Here is a 20,000-nt window from a genome sequence, read left to right as displayed (position 1 = left end):
ACATAATCAACATGTTCCACATAATCAACATGTTCCACACAATCAACATGTTCCACACAATCAAAATGTTCCACATAATAAACATGTTCCACACAATCAACATGTTCCACATAATCAACATGTTCCACACAATCAACATGTTCCACATAATCAACATGTTCCACATTATCAACTTGTTCCACACAATCAACATGTTCCACACAATCAACATATTCCATATAATCAACACGTTCCACACAATCAACATGTTCCACATAATCAACATGTTCCACATAATCAACATGTTCCACACAATCAACATGTTCCACATAATCAACATGTTCCACATAATCAACATGTTCCACACAATCAACATGTTCCACACAATCAACATATTCCATATAATCAACATGTTCCACACAATCAACATGTTCCACATAATCAACATGTTCCACATAATCAACATGTTCCACACAATCAACATGTTCCACACAATCAACATGTTCCACACAATCAACATGTTCCACACAATCAAAATGTTCCACATAATAAACATGTTCCACACAATCAACATGTTCCACATAATCAACATGTTCCACACAATCAACATGTTCCACATAATCAACATGTTCCACATTATCAACATGTTCCACACAATCAACATGTTCCACACAATCAACATATTCCATATAATCAACACGTTCCACACAATCAACATGTTCCACATAATCAACATGTTCCACATAATCAACATGTTCCACACAATCAACATGTTCCACATAATCAACATGTTCCACAAAATCAACATGTTCCACAAAATCAACATGTTCCACACAATCAACATGTTCCACATAATCAACATGTTCCACATAATGAACATGTTCCACACAATCAACATGTTCCACACGATCAACATGTTCCACATAATCAACATGTTCCACATAATCAACATGTTCCACACAATCAACATGTTCCACATAATCAACATGTTCCACATAATCAACATGTTCCACACAATCAACATGTTCCGCATAATCAACATGTTCCACACAATCAAAATGTTCCACACAATCAACATGTTCCACATAATCAACATGTTCCACATAATCAACATGTTCCACACAATCAACATGTTCCACATAATCAACATGTTCCACACAATCAACATGTTCCACACAATCAACATGTTCCACATAATCAACATGTTCCACACAATCAACACGTTCCACACAATCAACATGTTCCACATAATCAACATGTTCCACACAATCAACATGTTCCACACAATCAACATGTTCCACACAATCAACATGTTCCACATAATCAACATGTTCCACACAATCAACATGTTCCACATAATCAACATGTTCCACACAATCAACATGTTCCACACAATCAACATGTTCCACATAATCAACATGTTCCACATAATCAACATGTTCCACACAATCAACATGTTCCACATAATCAACATGTTCCACATAATCAACATGTTCCACACAATCAACATGTTCCACATAATCAACATGTTCCACATAATCAACATGTTCCACACAATCAACATGTTCCACATAATCAACATGTTCCACACAATCAACATGTTTCACACAATCAACATGTTCCACACAATCAACATGTTCCACATAATCAACATGTTCCACACAATCAACATGTTCCACATAATCAACATGTTCCACACAATCAACATGTTCCACACAATCAACATGTTCCACATAATCAACATGTTCCACATAATGAACATGTTCCACATAATCAACATGTTCCACACAATCAACATGTTCCACATAATCAACATGTTCCACATAATCAACATGTTCCACACAATCAACATGTTCCACATAATCAACATGTTCCACATAATCAACATGTTCCACACAATCAACATGTTCCACATAATCAACATGTTCCACATAATCAACATGTTCCACATAATCAACATGTTCCACATAATCAACATGTTCCACACAATCAACATGTTCCACACAATCAACATGTTCCACATAATCAACATGTTCCACATAATCAACATGTTCCACACAATCAACATGTTCCACATAATCAACATGTTCCACATAATCAACATGTTCCACACAATCAACATGTTCCGCATAATCAACATGTTCCACACAATCAAAATGTTCCACACAATCAACATGTTCCACATAATCAACATGTTCCACATAATCAACATGTTCCACACAATCAACATGTTCCACATAATCAACATGTTCCACACAATCAACATGTTCCACACAATCAACATGTTCCACATAATAAACATGTTCCACACAATCAACATGTTCCACATAATCAACATGTTCCACACAATCAACATGTTCCACATAATCAACATGTTCCACATTATCAACATGTTCCACACAATCAACATGTTCCACACAATCAACATATTCCATATAATCAACACGTTCCACACCATCAACATGTTCCACATAATCAACATGTTCCACATAATCAACATGTTCCACACAATCAACATGTTCCACATAATCAACATGTTCCACATAATCAACATGTTCCACAAAATCAACATGTTCCACACAATCAACATGTTCCACATAATCAACATGTTCCACATAATGAACATGTTCCACACAATCAACATGTTCCACACGATCAACATGTTCCACATAATCAACATGTTCCACATAATCAACATGTTCCACACAATCAACATGTTCCACATAATCAACATGTTCCACATAATCAACATGTTCCACACAATCAACATGTTCCGCATAATCAACATGTTCCACACAATCAAAATGTTCCACACAATCAACATGTTCCACATAATCAACATGTTCCACATAATCAACATGTTCCACACAATCAACATGTTCCACATAATCAACATGTTCCACACAATCAACATGTTCCACACAATCAACATGTTCCACATAATCAACATGTTCCACACAATCAACACGTTCCACACAATCAACATGTTCCACATAATCAACATGTTCCACACAATCAACATGTTCCACACAATCAACATGTTCCACACAATCAACATGTTCCACATAATCAACATGTTCCACACAATCAACATGTTCCACATAATCAACATGTTCCACACAATCAACATGTTCCACACAATCAACATGTTCCACATAATCAACATGTTCCACATAATCAACATGTTCCACACAATCAACATGTTCCACATAATCAACATGTTCCACATAATCAACATGTTCCACACAATCAACATGTTCCACATAATCAACATGTTCCACATAATCAACATGTCCCACATAATCAACATGTTCCACACAATCAACATGTTCCACATAATCAACATGTTCCACACAATCAACATGTTTCACACAATCAACATGTTCCACACAATCAAAATGTTCCACATAATCAACATGTTCCACACAATCAACATGTTCCACATAATCAACATGTTCCACACAATCAACATGTTCCACACAATCAACATGTTCCACATAATCAACATGTTCCACATAATGAACATGTTCCACATAATCAACATGTTCCACACAATCAACATGTTCCACATAATCAACATGTTCCACATAATCAACATGTTCCACACAATCAACATGTTCCACATAATCAACATGTTCCACATAATCAACATGTTCCACACAATCAACATGTTCCACATAATCAACATGTTCCACACAATCAACATGTTCCACATAATCAACATGTTCCACATAATCAACATGTTCCACATAATCAACATGTTCCACATAATCAACATGTTCCACACAATCAACATGTTCCACATAATCAACATGTTACACATAATCAACATGTTCCACACAATCAACATGTTCCACACAATCAACATGTTCCACACGATCCAAGTGTTCCACACAATATTTCCCCTCTGGGATTGTTAATGTATTTCTGATTCTGATATGGAATAATATAATATTTACTACTTCCACTCTTGAATAATGTATTATTTACTATTTACTACTTCCTATCAGTAATAATGTCATATTTACTACTTCCTATAAGCATTAATGTATATATTTACTTCTTCCTTTCAGTAATAATACAATATTTACTACTTACTCTCTTGAATAATGTATTATTTTCTACTTCCTAACAAATAATGTAATATTTACCACTTCCTATCAGTAAAAAATTAATTTTTACTACTTCCTCTCTTGAATAATGTATTATTTACTACTTCCTAACCCAAATAATGTGATATTTACAACTTCCTCTCAGTAATAATGTAATATTTACAACTTCCTATCAGAGTAATGTAATATTTACTACTTCCTAACAGTAATAACGTCATATTTACTACTTCCTTCCAGTAATAATGTAATATTTACTACTTCCTATCAGTAATAATGTCATATTTACTACTTCCTATCAGTAATAATGTCATATTTACTACTTCCTATCAGTAATAATGTCATATTTACTACTTCCTGTCAGTAATAATGTAATATTTACTACTTCCTATCAGTAATAATGTAATATTTACTACTTCATATCAGTAATAATGTCATATTTACTACTTCCTTCCAGTAATAATGTAATATTTACTACTTCCTATCAGTAATAATGTCATATTTACTACTTCCTATCAGTAATAATGTCATATTTACTACTTCTTATCAGTAATAATGTCATATTTACTACTTCTTATCAGTAATAATGTAATATTTACTACTTCCTATCAGTAATGTCATATTTACTACTTCCTTCCAGTAATAAAGTAATATTTACTACTTCCTATCTGTACTAATGTCACAATTACTACTTCCTATCAGTAATAATGTCATATCTACTACTTCCTGTCAGGAAAAATACACATTTACTACTTATTATCAGTAATAATGTCATATCTACCAGTCCCTATCAGTAATAATGTAATATTTACTACTTCCTGTCAGGAATAATACATATTTACTACTTCCTATCAGTAATAATGTAATATTTACTACTTCCTATCAGTAATAATGTCATATTTACTACTTCCTATCAGTAATAATGTCATATTTACTACTTCTTATCAGTAATAATGTAATATTTACTACATCCTAAAAGAAATATTGTAATATTTACTACTTCCTGTCAGTAATAATGAAATATTTACTACTTCCTGTCACAAATGTCATATTTACTACTTCCTATCAGTAATAATGTCATATTTACTACTTCCTATCAGTAATAATGTCATATTTACTACTTCCTATCAGTAATAATGTCATATTTACTACTTCTTATCAGTAATAATGTCATATTTACTACTTCTTATCAGTAATAATGTCATATTTACTACTTCTTATCAGTAATAATGTCATATTTACTACTTCCTATCAGTAATAATGTAATATTTACTACATCCTAAAAGAAATATTGTAATATTTACTACTTCCTATCAGTAATAATGTAATATTTACTACTTCCTATCAGTAATAATGTAATATTTACTACATCCTAAAAGAAATATTGTAATATTTACTACTTCCTATCAGTAATAATGTAATATTTACTACTTCCTATCAGTAATAATGTAAAATTTACTACATCCTAAAAGAAATATTGTAATATTTACTACTTCCTGTCAGTAATAATGAAATATTTACTACTTCCTGTCACAAATAATGTCATATTTACTACTTCCTGTCAGTAGTAATGTAATATTTACTACCTCCTATCAGTAATAATGTCATATTTACTACTTCCTATCAGTAATAATGTCATATTTACTACTTCTTATCAGTAATAATGTCATATTTACTACTTCTTATCAGTAATAATGTCATATTTACTACTTCCTATCAGTAATAATGTAATATTTACTACATCCTAAAAGAAATATTGCAATATTTACTACTTCCTATCAGTAATAATGTAATATTTACTACTTCCTATCAGTAATAATGTAATATTTACTACATCCTAAAAGAAATATTGTAATATTTACTACTTCCTGTCAGTAATAATGAAATATTTACTACTTCCTGTCACAAATAATGTCATATTTACTACTTCCTGTCAGTAGTAATGTAATATTTACTACCTCCTATCAGTAATAATGTCATATTTACTACTTCCTATCAGTAATAATGTCATATTTACTACTTCCTATCAGTAGTAATGTCATATTTACTACTTCCTGTCAGGAATAATACATATTTACTACTTCCTATCAGTAATAATGTTATAATTACTACTTCCTATCAGCAGTAGCAACATATTTACATTTTCCAAGCAGAGTAATGTAATATTTTCTAGTTCCTGTCAGTAACATTGTCATGTGTTGAGTAGTAAAGTAACATTTATTACATTTATTACATTTATTACATTTATTACATTTATTACATCTAATAGTCTTCATGACTACTGACTACTAGAAAGTAATATTTACTCACTGGCAGTCCAGAATGTTGCATTGTTAACCAAAACAACGGCAGCCTTGTTGAACGTCGATTTATATTCTGCTGCAGGCAATGAGGTCATCGATGACGTCATCGATGACGTCATAGATGACCTCATCAATGATGTCATTTTTTTTTGAAGACTCAACTTAGTCTCCTCTCTCATTTTCATGTCTTCCTGAAACCTTCAGACAGGCTTCAGGGTGAACTTAGTCCGAGTGAATCATTTAAAGCGCACACACACACACACACACACACACACACACACACACACACACACACACACACACACACACACACACACACACACACACACACACACACACACACACACACACACACACACACACACACACACACACGAGCAGCACAAACAGGGCGTGAAGCTCCCTGGAGTTTCCAACATGGCCGCCATGTAAATAATGCAACCGCGAGGAAGAGGACGATACAGTTGCTCCCTGCTAGTATTATCATCCATCCATTTCCTACCGCTTGTCCCTATCGGGCTCGCAGGGGGTGCTGGAGCATATCTTATCCATACTAGTAGTACTACTATTGTTATGTTTATGTCTATCTTTGTCATCTTCTTCATTGTGACATCATTCTTCAGTTGATATCGGCCGATATCAACTGATATAGTCTATATCTTGATACATACCGATCAAATAAACATTGCATTCAGGGGGGGCGTGAGAGGCTATATTGAAAAGCATATATCTGGACAAATACAAATACAAATTAAACTCGGGGGGGGGGGGGCGTGAGAGGCTATATCGAATAGCGTATATCTTGAAACATACAAATAAAATAACCATTACATTTAGAGGGGGCGTGAGAGGCTATGTTTAATAGTATAGATCTTGAACCGTACAAATAAAAAATAAACATTAAATTCGGGGGGGGCGTGAGAGGCTATACGGAATAGGCTACATCTTGACACATACAGACACAAACAAACATTACATTCAGGGGGGGGGCGTGATATTGAATAGTGTATATCTTGACACATACACATAAAAATAAACATTACATTCAGGGGGGCGTGAGAGGCTATGTTGAATAGTGGATATCTTGACACATGCACATAAAAATAAACATTACATTCAGGGGGGCGTGAGAGGCTATATTGAATAGTGTATATTTTGACACATGCACATAAAAATAAACATTACATTCAGGGGGGGCGTGATATTGAATAGTGTATATCTTGACACATACACATAAAAATAAATATTACATTCAGGGGGGGCGTGAGAGGCTATATTGAATAGTGTATATCTTGATACATAAAAATAAAAATAAACATTACATTCAGGGGGGGCGTGAGAGGCTATATTGAATAGTGTATACCTTGACACATACAGATAAAATATAAACATTATATTCAGGGGGGCGTGAGAGGCTATATTGAATAGTGTATATTTTGACACATACAGATAAAATATAAACATTAAATTCAGGGGGCGTGAGAGGCTATATTGAATAGTGTATATCTTGACACATAAAGATAAAATATAAACAAATTGAGAGGGGGCGTGAGAGGCTATATTGAATAGTGTATATGTTGACACATACAGATCAAAAATAAGGGGGGCATGAGAGGCAACAGCCTAGTAGCATCTTTAGTGTTAGTTAAAAATGTATCTTGACACAAACATATAAAATAAACATTAAATTGAGGGGGGCGTGAGAGGCTATATTGAATAGTGTATATCTTGACACAAACAGATCAAAATAACAGAACATAAACATTAAGTTGGGGGTGTGAAACAATTAGGGTTCTTAGGTGCCGAGTGAAGGGGGGGCGTGAGATGCAATAGCGATCATGCACTGTTCATGTTAGTCAATAGTATTTTGGCACATGCACATTAAAAATAAACATTTACTCCAGGGGTGGGGGGGCGTGAAAAAAAGGGGTTGTCGTTTGGAAGGGGGGGCGTGAGAACTTTTTTCATCCCGTCAAATGGATGCCCGGAAGTGACTTTTTGGGGGCGACGCCGCCGTGAAAATGTTGTCACCTCGACACAAAAACCCCGCCCACGCTCACCTTGAAGCCGGCCCAGGTGCATTGTGGGTAAAAGCGTAACTCCCTCGCTAAGTTTGGGGGGAACACGTGCCGGAACCTTCCAGACGCCAGCATGGCCGCCGCAACAAGGGTGTCACCTCCACACACACACACACACACACACACACACACACACACACACACACACACACACACACACACACACACACACACACACACAACGTACCTCATCTAGTCCTCCGCAGTGAGAGAAGAGGACAGGACAGGACGGCCAGATGGGTGGCACAGTTGGACGAGGATGCTAACGCTACAAGCTAGCGGGCGACAGCGATGATGCGGCACCTTTCACACCAGCAGTGGAGGGGGGGTGAGAGAGGGGGGGGAGAGAGAGAGAGAGAGCAAGAGAGAGGAAGGGAGGGGAGCTGCTCCCTCCCTCGTTGCCTAGGCAACTGAAGATGATGTGATGGAGAGGGCGGGGCTTGCTCCTATTGGCTGGCAGGGTGTGGTGTTTCCCTGAGTGGGGGGATGGGAAATATGGACGTCTTCTAAGTAGATGCAACATTGGCTGCTGTGACGCGAGAAATTGGGCCGCCATCTTGAAGTGGTGATGAGGAGCCAGCAGGTGGAAAACAAAGATGCTAAACTGACAGTTGACAGGTAGAAAACAAAGATGCTAAACTGACAGTTGACAGGTAGAAAACAAAGATGCTAAACTGACAGTTGACAGGTAGAAAACAAAGATGCTAAAGTGACGGTTGACAGGTGGAAAACAAAGATGCTAAAGTGACAGTTGACAGGTAGAAAACAAAGATGCTAAACTGACAGTTGACAGGTAGAAAACAAAGATGCTAAACTGACAGTTGACAGGTAGAAAACAAAGATGCTAAACTGACAGTTGACAGGTAGAAAACAAAGATGTTAAACTGACAGTTGACAGGTAGAAAACAAAGATGCTAAACTGACAGTTGACAGGTAAAAAACAAAGATTCTAAACTGACAGTTGACAGGTAGAAAACAAAGATGCTAAAGTGACAGTTGACAGGTAGAAAGCAAAGATGCTAAAGTGACAGTTGACAGGTAGAAAACAAAGATGCTAAACTGACAGTTGACAGGTAGAAAACAAAGATGCTAAACTGACAGTTGACAGGTAGAAAACAAAGATGCTAAACTGACAGTTGACAGGTAGAAAACAAAGATGCTAAACTGACAGTTGACAGGTAGAAAACAAAGATGCTAAAGTGACAGTTGACAGGTAGAAAACAAAGATGCTAAAGTGACGGTTGACAGGTGGAAAACAAAGATGCTAAAGTGACAGTTGACAGGTAGAAAACAAAGATGCTAAACTGACAGTTGACAGGTAGAAAACAAAGATGCTAAACTGACAGTTGACAGGTAGAAAACAAAGATGCTAAACTGACAGTTGACAGGTAGAAAACAAAGATGTTAAACTGACAGTTGACAGGTAGAAAACAAAGATGCTAAACTGACAGTTGACAGGTAAAAAACAAAGATTCTAAACTGACAGTTGACAGGTAGAAAACAAAGATGCTAAAGTGACAGTTGACAGGTAGAAAGCAAAGATGCTAAAGTGACAGTTGACAGGTAGAAAACAACGATGCTAAACTGACAGTTGACAGGTAGAAAACCAAGATGCTAAAGTGACAGTTGACAGGTAGAAAACAAAGATGCTAAACTGACAGTTGACAGGTAGAAAACAAAGATGCTAAAGTGACAGTTGACAGGTAGAAAACAAAGATGCTAAAGTGACAGTTGACAGGTAGAAAACAAAGATGCTAAAGTGACAGTTGACAGGTAGAAAACAAAGATGCTAAACTGACAGTTGACGGGTAGAAAACAAAGATGCTAAAGTGACAGTTGACGGGTAGAAAACAAAGATGCTAAACTGACAGTTGACAGGTAGAAAACAAAGATGCTAAACTGGTAGTTGACAGGTAGAAAACAAAGATGCTAAACTGACAGTTGACGGGTAGAAAACAAAGATGCTAAAGTGACAGTTGACGGGTAGAAAACAAAGATGCTAAAGTGACAGTTGACAGGTAGAAAACAAAGATGCTAAAGTGACAGTTGACAGGTAGAAAACAAAGATGCTAAAGTGACAGTTGACAGGTAGAAAACAAAGATGCTAAACTGACAGTTGACAGGTAGAAAACAAAGATGCTAAAAGTGACAGTTGACAGGTAGAAAACAAAGATGCTAAACTGACAGTTGACAGGTAGAAAACAAAAATGCTAACTGACAGTTGACAGGTAGAAAACAAAGATGCTAAAGTGACAGTTGACAGGTAGAAAACAAAGATGCTAAAGTGACAGTTGACAGGTAGAAAACAAAGATGCTAAAGTGACAGTTGACAGGTAGAAAACAAAGATGCTAAAGTGACAGTTGACAGGTAGAAAACAAAGATGCTAAAGTGACAGTTGACAGGTAGAAAACAAAGATGCTAAAGTGACAGTTGACAGGTAAAAAACAAAGATGCTAAAGTGACAGTTGACAGGTAGAAAACAAAGATGCTAAAGTGACAGTTGACAGGTAGAAAACAAAGATGCTAAAGTGACAGTTGACAGGTAGAAAACAAAGATGCTAAAGTGACAGTTGACAGGTAGAAAACAAAGATGCTAGAGTGACAGTTGACGGGTAGAAAACAAAGATGCTAAAGTGACAGTTGACAGGTAGAAAACAAAGATGCTAGAGTGACAGTTGACGGGTAGAAAACAAAGATGCTAAACTGACAGTTGACGGGTAGAAAACAAAGATGCTAAACTGACAGTTGACAGGTAGAAAACAAAGATGCTAAACTGACAGTTGGCAGGTAGAAAACAAAGATGCTAAACTGACAGTTGACAGGTAGAAAACAAAGATGCTAAAGTGACAGTTGACAGGTAGAAAACAAAGATGCTAAAGTGACAGTTGACAGGTAGAAAACAAAGATGCTAAAGTGACAGTTGACAGGTAGAAAACAAAGATGCTAAACTGACAGTTGACAGGTAGAAAACAAACATACAACACTTCAAACATTCATTCTTCATATATGTTACATATTTAATTTTTAAATCCTTCATAAATCTTATATTTTTATTATTTTATTTATTATTTAAATCCGTTATTAATATTATATTTTTATTATTTTAACCATTTTTTAAATGTTATTTATTTAATTATTAAATCCTTCAAGAATCGTACATTTTTATTATAGAATATATTATTTAAATCCTTCATAAATGTTAAATATTTAACATTTAAATCCGTCATTTGTATTATTTAATATATTATTTAAATCCTTTACAAATCTTTTTTTATTATTCAAATCCTCTATAAAATGTTATATTTCAAATCATTGAAATTCTTCATAAAAATTATATTTTCATTGAAATCCTTTGTTATTGTTATATTTTTATTATTTAAATACTTCACAAATCTTAGATTTTTATTATTTAAATCCTTCATAACTGTTGTAAGTTTAATAATTAAATCCTTTATAAATCTTATATTTTTATTATTGAATTTTTTTTTAAATTCTTCATAAATGTTATATTTTTATTATTTAAATCCTTAATATATAATTTATATTGTATTTTAAATCCTTAATAAATGTTGTATTTATATTATTTATTTATTATTTAAATTATATTTTTATTATTTAAATCCTCCATAAATTGTAAATATGTTAGATTTAAATCCTTCATAAATCTTACATTTTTTATTTTTGAATTTATTGTTTAAATTTGTCAATAAATGTAAATGTTTATAATATAAATCCTTCATTAATATTATATATTCAACATTTAAATCCTTCATTATTATTGAAATCCTTTATAAATGTTACATTTTTAATTTTAAGTCCTTCAAGAATTGTATATATTTATTATTGAATTTATTATTCCAATCTTTCATAAATGTAACATTTTTCTTATTTAAATCCTTCATAAATGTTATATATTATTATTTTGTATTATTTATTTTATAATTGAAAATTTTCATACATTTTGTATTTTTATTATTTAAATCCTTCATAAATGTTATATGTTATCTTTTTTATTATTTAATTTATAATTGAAATTTTTCATAAATTTTGTATTTTGATTATTTAAATCCTCCATAAATGTTCATTTTTAACATTGGAATTATTTCATAAAAAAATGTGTTTTTATTATTTAAATCCTTTGTTACTGTTATATTTTATTGTTATATTTTTATTATCTAAGTCCTTGATTAATGTTTATTTTGTATTATTTAAATCCTTCATAATGTTGAAAATTTAATATTTAAATCCTTTATAAATCTTATTTTTTTTATTATTTAAATACTTTATAAATGTTATATCTTTATTTAAAGCCTCCATGAATGTTACATTTTTATAATTGAAATTATTTAAAAAAAATTTATTTATTTATTTAAATGCTTTGTTATTGTTATATTTGTATGATCTAAATCTTTCATAAATGTTTTATTTTAATTATTTAAATCATTCATGAATGTTAAATATTAAATATTTAAATCCTTCATTGATCTTATATTTTTATTATTTATATTCTTCATAAATGTTATTTTTTTATTAAATAAATCCTCTATGTTTCATTTTTATCATTGAAATTCTTCATAAAAATATGTTCCTTCTTTAAATCCTTTGTTATTGTTTTATTTGTATTATCTAAATCTTTCATAAATGTTTATTATTAAATTGTTCATAAATATTGTATTGTTATTGTTGAATGTATTGTTTACAATGTTATATATTTAATATTTAAATTATTCATAAATGTTACATTTTTATCATTGAAATTCTTCCTAAAAAATATTTTTATTTTTTAAATCATTTATTTTTTTTGTTTTTATTATTTAAATCCTTCATGAATGTTAAATATTTAAATGCTTACTAAATGTTAAATTTGTATTATTTAAATCCTTCATAAATGATACATTTCCATTAATTAAACCCTCCATCATTTTTATATTTTTATTATTTAAATCCTTCATAAATCTTATATTTTTATTATTTAAATCCTCCATAAATGTTACATTTTTATCATTGAAATTCCTCATTAAAAATATTTGTATTATTTTAACGCCTTTATTCATATATTTTTATTATTTAAATCCTTCATAAAAGTTAAATATTATAATTTTTCATAAAGGTTACATTTTTATTATTTAAATCCTTCATAAATATTAAATTTCTATTATTTAAGTCCTCCACAATTTTTATATTTTTATTATTTAAATCCTCCATAAATGTTATTTTTGTATTATATAATTTATTATTTAAATCCTTCAAAAATTATATATTTTTATTATTTAAATCCTCCATAAATTTTACATTTTTATCATTGAAATTCTTCATTAAAAATATTTGTATTATTTTAACGCCTTTATTCATATATTTTTATTATTTAAATCCTTCATAAAAGTTAAATATTAAAATTTTTCATAAAGGTTACATTTTTATTATTTAAATCCTACATAATTTTTACATTTGTATTATTTAAATCCTTCATAAATGTTATATTTTTATTATTTGATTTATTATTCAAATCTTTCAAAATTATTTTATATTTTTATTATCTAAATCCTTCATAAATATTACATTTCTATTATTTAAGTCCTCCACAATTTTTATATTTTTATTATTTAAATCCTCCATAAATGTTATTTTTGTATTATATAATTTATTATTTAAATCCTTCAAAAATTATATATTTTTATTATTCAAATCCTCCATAAATTTTACATTTTTATCATTGAAATTCTTCATTAAAAAATGTTTTTATTATTTCCATCCTTTATTCATATATTTTTATTATTTAAATCCTTCGTAAAAGTTAAATATTAAACATGTTCATAAAGGTTAAATTTTTATTATTTAAATCATACATAATTTTTACATTTGTATTATTTAAATCCTTCATCAATGTTACATTTTTATTATTTGATTTATTATTCAAATCTTTCAAAATTATTTTATATTTTTATTATCTAAATCCTTCATAAATATTACATTTCTATTATTTAAATCCTCCACAATTTTTATATTTTTATTATTTGATTTATTATTTAAATCCTTCATAAATATTACATTTTTATTATTTAAGTCCTCCATAATTTTTATATTTTTATTATTTAAATCCTCCATGAATGGTATTTTTGTATTATTTAATTTATTATTTAAATCCTTCAAAAATCATATATTTTTATTATTTAAATCCTCCATTAATTTTACATTTTTATCATTAAAATTCTTCATAAAAAAATATTTTTGTTTTTTAAATCCTTTATTTTTATATTTTTTATTATTTAAATCCTCCATAAATTTGACATTTTTATCATTGAAATCCTTCACTAAAAATATTTTTATTTTTTAAATCCTTTATTCTTATATTTTTATTATTTAAATCCTTCATAACTGTTAAGTATTTAATTTCTTCATAAAGCTTACATTTTTATTATTTAAATCCTTCATAAATGTTGTGTTTGTATTATTTGATTTATTATTTAAATCCTTCAAAAATATTATATTTTTATTATTTAAATCCTTCATAAATGTTACATTTCTATTATTTAAATCCTCCATAGTTTTTATATTTTTATTATTTAAATCTTTCATAAATGTTATATTTTTATCATTGAAATTCTTTACAAAAATGTATTTTTATTATTTAAATCCTTTATTTTTATATTTATATTATCTAAATCCTACATAAATATTAAGTATCTAATATTCAGTTATTCCTAAATGTTGAGTATTTAATATCTTAATTCTTCATAAATGTTAAATTTGTATTATTTAAAGCCTCCATAAATGTTATATTTTAATCATTGATGTGACAATTATGTGGAACCCAATTAGAGAGGAAGGTGACGATCCAAACAGGTGACTTTTGTTTGGTTTTACTAGAGTTATTTTGTTAAAGTTATTTCACAAAAGTTGTGTTTGTCCCAGGAAGGAAGAAATAAAAGCAAGGTGTGTGTGTGATGTTACCTGCCAGGTAGACACTTGGCACGATGGCAGCAGGAGAGACCACCTGGATGGACAACACCTGGGGGCAAGGAAGTCATCAGGGAGGAGTGACATCACACACTGACACCACCCGCTGACATCTTCACATGTGGAGGTATGGAGTGACATCATCAAGTGACATCATCAAGTGACATCATTAAGTGGTGTCCAGCTGTCCAGGTGCTGATTGACTAGTAACTAGCCAGCAGGTGTGCAGTGTGCAGGTGTGCAGTGTGCAAGTGTGCAAGTGTGCAAGTGTGCAGTGTGCAATGTGCAGGTGTGCAAGTGTGCAGTGTGCAAGTGTGCAAGTGTGCAGGTGTGCAAATGTGCAAGTGTGCAGGTGTGCAGTGTGCAAGTGTGCAGGTGTGCAGTGTGCAAGTGTGCAGTGTGCAAGTGTGCAGGTGTGCAGTGTGCAGTGTGCAAGTGTGCAGTGTGCAAAGAGGAAGACAGGAAGTAGAAATGAGGTGAAGAAGAAGGTGAAGTGCAGCAACTGAAGAGAAAGCAGCAAATCCTTCATAAATGTTGTTTATTTCATTATTAAATCCTTCAAGAATCTTATATTTTTATTGTTTAATTTAATTTATTCTCTAAATCCTTCATAAATGTTACATTTTTACTATCTAAAGAAAAAAAAGTGCACTTTATTAAATAAGGTGCTGAATAAGTGCACTTGAATAAAGTAGGTACACTTAAAGCGTAAAGTGTACCTGAATAAAGTAACAGTGTTAAATAAGTGCACTGTAATCAAGTAGATGCACTTAAATAAAGTGTTCTTGACCAAAGTAATAGCGTTGAACAATATTTTAATAAAGTGGGTGCCCTTAAAGTGTTAAATAAGTGCACTTGAATAAAGTAGGTACACTTGAAGCGTTAAGTGTACCTGAATAAAGTACAGTGTTAAATAAGTGCACTGTAATCAAGTAGATGCACGTAACCAAAGTGTTCTTGACTAAAGTGATAGCATTAAACAATATTTTAATAAAGTGGGTGCCCTTAAAGTGTTAAATAAGTGCACTTGAATAAAGTAGGTACACTTGAAGCGTTAAGTGTACCTGAATAAAGTAACAGTGTTAAATAAGTGCACTGTAATCAAGTAGATGCACTTAAACAAAGTGTTCTTGACTAAAGTAATAGCGTTGAACAATATTTTAATAAAGTGGGTGCCCTTAAAGTGTTAAATAAGTGCACTTGAATAAAGTAGGTACACTTAAAGCATTAAGTGTACCTGAATAAAGTACACTGTAATCAAGTAGATGCACTTAAACAAAGTGTTCTTGACCAAAGTAATAGCGTTAAACAATATTTTAATAAAGTGGGTGCCCTTAAAGTGTTAAATAAGTGCACTTGAATACAGTAATAGTGTTAAATAAGTGCACTATAATCAAGCGGGTGGACTTAAAGTGTTAAATAAGTGCACTTGAATAAAGTAATAGTGTTAAATGAGTGCACTATAATCAAGCGGGTGGACTTAGTGTTAAATAAGTGTATTTGAATAAAGAAGTGTTGAATAAGTGCACTTGAATAAAGTAATAGTGTTAATTAAGTGCACTTTGATCAAGTAGGTGCACTTAAAGTGTTAATAAGTGTATTTTAATAAAGAAGTGTTGAATAAGTGCACTTGAATAAAGTAATTGTGTGAAATAAGTGTAGTTGAATAAAGTAGGTGCACTTAAAGTGTTAAATAAGTGCACTTGAATAAAGTAACACTGTTAAGTAAGTGCACTTTAATCAAGCTGGTGGACTTGGTGTTAAATAAGTGCACGAGACTAAAATAATAGTAAAATAAGTGCACTTTGATCAAGTGGGTGCACTTAAAGTGTTAAATAAGTGTATTTGAATAAAGAAGTGTTGAATAAGTGCACTTGAATAAAGTAATTGTGTTAAATAAGTAGACTTTAATAAAGTAGGTGCACTTAAAGTGTTAAATAAGTGCACTTGAACCAGGTAGCAGTGTTTAATAAGTGTTGAAGGACAAGAGAGGCAAAAAAGGGTATTTTATTTTGAAAGGATGGAGGTGGTGTTGTGGGTGATGTTACACACCAGCAACTTCCTGTCGGAGAAGTCCAAGAACCACAAAGTTGCATTTAGTCCAGAACAAGTCGTCCCTTTCAACCCAAAAGTCAGCAACATCCGGCAAGGTGGGCGGTGACTTGGCACAAAATGGCCGCCCGACTGCACTTTGTTAGCATGCGAACCACTTCCTGTCCCGCCTACTTCCGCATTCCACCTCTGCCACGTGTCGGAACCCGGCGTGCTGCGTTCAAAAACGCTGGGGATTTTCCACTCCCGCTGATAAATTCTCCTACTTCGGGGGTCGGCAACCCGAGTGGCTCTTTGGAGCTTTTTTTTTTTAAATGCATGAAAAATGGAAACAGATGAGCGGGAAAAATATGTATTTTGTTTTAATTTGGTTTGTGGAGGACAAACATGACACAAACCTCCCTAATTGTTATAAAGCACATTGTTTATATTAAACATGCGTCACTGATTCAAGTATTTGGCCAGCGTCGTTTTGTCCTACTCATTGTGGCGGTCCTTGAACTCACCCTAGTTTGTTTACATCAGGGGTGTCCAAACTTTTTCCACACGGAATGTTGTAATCATGCGGGGTCATTTGCATATTTTTTTTATTTTCAAACCATAAAAAATATATGGATTTTTTAATTTATTTTACCTTTAGGAGTCTCAGTCATTAAAATGTTAAAAATAAGTCAAATTATTATTTTTTATTATTATTATTGAATGCTTACAGTAAATCTCTATATCAACTTCAAGTTGAAATTAAGTAATAAAAAAAAAGTTTTATGGCTTTTCTGTGAAAAACAACTTTGTTTTAAATAGTAAAACAATTAAGTAGTTAGAGCCGTAAAAGATCAATAATGCAGGACATCATTGATTTGTATTATTTTATATTTGTGAGTAATCACAGTGAAAAGTGAAATAAAACCCTAATAAATATATTTGAGATCCGAAAGGTTCCCCACTCATAAAATGATGCATTTTTATTATTATTTCTTTACTTTTAACACTTAAATTACAAGATCTACTTCTGTCGATTTCACGTTTGAACTATTATTTTGTTTGTTTTACACTCTTTTGTCAAATAAAACTTTTTTATATGCCAACCACACAATATATGCAATATTTTTTTACACATAAAACATTTTAAAGTGACATTTTTTAAGTAATAATTCATTATAACAGATTTTTTTTTTTTTTTGAGCAATGGAAAAAAAAAGAAAAATAGACAAAAAAAATGGCAGCTTTGTGTCAACTTTTTACAGTTTTTTGGGCAATATTATCTATTTTGCTATTTTTGCAGAATGTGTGGCGGGCGGGTAAACACTTTGGACACCCCTGGTTCACATCTACAACTTTCTCCGACCTTCTAAGACGTGTTTTAAGCCACTTCTTTTTCTGTCTCATTTTGTCCACCAAACTTTTAACTTTTAGCTGTGTTTTGTTGCTGTTATTGACTTGTGTGGCGTCCTAATCAGACATATTTGGTCACTGCATGCTAATGGATGCTAACATGCTATTTAGGCTAGCTGTATGTACATATTGCATCATTGTGCCCCATTTGTAGATATATTGGAGCTCATTTGGTTTCCTTTAAGTCAGGGGTGTCCAAAGTGACATTTTTAAACGGCCCAGTTTAAAAATACTATTGAAAAAAAATAATAAAACATAAAAAGTGTAATGAAAGAGCAAACAGGTGTAATAAAATGTTGCAATGTTTACTTGAATAACACAAAGCTGCCATGCAGGCTATTTCTTTCTTTAAAACATAATAATGAATCAAAATCTGTCATTATGAATTATTGACCTATTCAAGGCGCCAAAAAAATCACATAAAATATTCCACTTTGAGATATTTTGGGGGAGGAAATTTTTGCCATATATAAACAACAATACAACTTATGATTGACGGATAGATCTGAAGGTGATCTCGAGATGATTGTGTTAAAAGTAAACAGTAAAATTATTTTAATGTGATTTGTTTTTAAGTGTCATTGCGCAAAAAAATAAATAAAATAAAATCAATGGTGTTATGAGTAACTGAGCTTTTTAAGGCTCCAATTCTTATATAATCGCAAATATTCCACTTAAAAATGTTATTGGGTGAAAATATTGCATTCTTTGTGTTTTTCCCCATAAAAAACAGGGTTTTCTTTGACAAAAAAGAGCATTCAACTTAAATCTTTAAAAATGTTATATTGACATTTTTAATTCTAAGAGACAAAACTCAAATAGAATTTGAAAATCCAAGAAGATATTTGAAAGACTTGGTCTTTACTTTCAGAAAGACAATTTTAGAGAAAAAATACAAGCTTAAAAATGATTTTAGGATTTTTAAACACATATACCTTTTTACCTTTTAAATTCTTTCCTCTTCTTTCCTGACAATTTAAATCAATGTTCAAGTGAATTTATTTTTTTTATTTTAAAGAATAATAAATACATTTTAATTTAATTCATTTTAGCTTCTGTTTTTTCGACAAAGAATATTTGTGAATTATTTCTTCAAACTTATTATGATTAAAATTCTAAAAGAAATATT

General features: G+C 31.3%; 2 protein-coding genes across 5 annotated transcripts in view; both read right to left on the bottom strand.

Moving 5' to 3' along the window:
• Positions 1–8,804, bottom strand: part of LOC133542396 (A-kinase anchor protein 6-like) — a 169,516-nt gene extending 160,712 nt beyond the window's left edge. For all 4 annotated transcript variants that reach the window (XM_061886461.1, XM_061886464.1, XM_061886463.1 and 1 more), the window contains exon 1: positions 8,657–8,804. The gene's annotated coding sequence lies outside the window, so the exon portion shown is untranslated. The remainder of the gene's footprint in view (positions 1–8,656) is intronic.
• Positions 8,805–17,418: 8,614 nt separating this feature from the next.
• Positions 17,419–20,000, bottom strand: part of arhgap5 (Rho GTPase activating protein 5) — a 64,055-nt gene continuing 61,473 nt past the window's right edge. Inside the window, 1 exon segment of the mRNA XM_061886299.1 lies at positions 17,419–20,000. This exon segment is cut by the window's right edge and continues 1,802 nt beyond it. The gene's annotated coding sequence lies outside the window, so the exon portion shown is untranslated.

This window comes from Nerophis ophidion, linkage group LG24 (genome assembly GCF_033978795.1).
Source record: "Nerophis ophidion isolate RoL-2023_Sa linkage group LG24, RoL_Noph_v1.0, whole genome shotgun sequence".
Taxonomy (NCBI): Eukaryota; Metazoa; Chordata; class Actinopteri; order Syngnathiformes; family Syngnathidae; genus Nerophis; species Nerophis ophidion.
Note: the sequence above shows the minus strand (reverse complement) of the source record. Positions and strands in the feature narration are given on the sequence as shown.